This window comes from Lycium ferocissimum, chromosome 3 (genome assembly GCF_029784015.1).
Source record: "Lycium ferocissimum isolate CSIRO_LF1 chromosome 3, AGI_CSIRO_Lferr_CH_V1, whole genome shotgun sequence".
Classification (NCBI taxonomy): Eukaryota; Viridiplantae; Streptophyta; class Magnoliopsida; order Solanales; family Solanaceae; genus Lycium; species Lycium ferocissimum.
Window position 1 is genome coordinate 60,235,821 of NC_081344.1, and position 1,709 is coordinate 60,237,529.

The window sequence follows — 1,709 nt, forward strand, 5'->3', positions numbered from 1 at the left end:
GGTTTTTACTTATTTCTTGTTCGTTAAAGTTGGTTGATGGTGGCAAACAATAACCTATGCCATAAAACCTTATTTTACTTAGGAAGGTGAATTAGGCTTTGGTATGAATGAGTAGCAAGAGCTCGGGGCATTAACCCTCGTTTAATAAACTCACTTAGGGATAAGAAGAGTTTACTTGGGAAAATTTAATCATTTTTAATTTCAACTCTTTTATATTTGGGAAGATCATGAAGAGGAAATACTTTCTAACTGTTGGGAAATATTAGGAAGTAAGTTAGAGATTAAGTGCATACCATACATCAATCCATTAGAAATATATCATATTAACACCTATAACATTACATCTCATCTAAAGGGGACACAACCTTGGTTTCTCAATCCAATTAATGACATTCAAATCGCATTAGTTAGTAGAATCATATACTCTCTTTACAAACTTACCGAAATACGAACTAAGACCGAAAGTTAAGTAACACACTACGATAGTAACCTTTTCACACTCTATTCCCTGAGGGATTCGACCCCAACCTAGTTTGGTTACTATATTTGACAATGCTCACTTTACGCTATTTAGTAGGTGTAATTTGAGTGTATCAAATTTTGGCGCCATTGCCTAGGAATATAGTTTGAAATTACTAAATAATGTGTGCTTTACTTCAAGTCTTTTTCTATTCCATCACACTTTATTTTCTTTTGTTGTGAATCATGTGATTATGGCTGAAAGAGGAGGAGGACGTGGAGCGAATGGTGGTCGGGTTGAAAATGTAGTTCCCCAGCCACAGGAAGTTGATGAAGATGAGAATGTGTTTGCCGATTTCATGCAACAGGTTGAATATGCATCTTCTATTATTCCTCCAAGGGTTGGTGCCACAAGTTTCAAGATTGATAGTTCTATCTATCAATTGCCCAAGCTCGAAGGGTATTTTCGAAACTCTATAGACAATGACCCATATCAACACTTGAATAATTTCATAGGTGTGTGCTAGACATATACCCAGAATGTTGTCACTCCAGATGTAATCCGGTTGAGAGTTTTCAAATACTCTTTAGCCGGTGAAGCAAGGGATTGGTTTGAGAAGTTGCCCTACAATTCTATTCATACTTGGCGTAAGTTGGTGAATGTCTTTCTCAAGAAGTGGTTTCCTCTAAGCAAGAAAGCCGGACTTAGAGACAAAATTTTTGAGTTTAAACAACTTCTGGGGGAACAACTGAATGAAGCTTGGGAGAGGTTTAAGAAGTACTTGATGCTATCTCCGAATCATGGCTTTCCAGAGAACATATTGATGGAGAAGTTTTTAGATCTGATGATGCAATCTGTGGCTAGTAATGCGTACCGGTGGGTGTTTCATGGACAAGACTTATGCTCAAATCACTCAATTTCTTGATAGATTGACTACACATAATCAAGCATGGAACTCGAGTGGAACGGATGGTGTAGCATATGGGCTCAGTTAGTAAACAATATTGTGAAGGAAAACCAAGAGAGGGACCAAACTCTGGCTCAACTTGCAACTAACATTACTTTGCTGACCAAGAGGTTTGATAAAAAGGAGATAAAGAAGGTGAATGCAGTTGAGGACTTGCAGACTTTGCCAAAGGGAATATGTCAAGCTCCATAGTTTCCATATCAAGAGGGACCACCAATGCAATATGAAAATGCCAACTATGTTAACAACTCGCAAAGGGGTTACCAAAGGTAGAATTATCAA

At 37.7% G+C, this 1,709-nt stretch overlaps 1 non-coding gene across 1 annotated transcript; it reads right to left on the reverse strand.

The window, feature by feature from the left end:
- Window positions 1–1,160: 1,160 nt before the first annotated feature.
- On the reverse strand, window positions 1,161–1,267 carry LOC132051293 (small nucleolar RNA R71). Its single transcript, XR_009413666.1, has one exon. It is a non-coding gene; the product is annotated as a small nucleolar RNA R71 (small nucleolar RNA).
- Window positions 1,268–1,709: the final 442 nt, after the last annotated feature.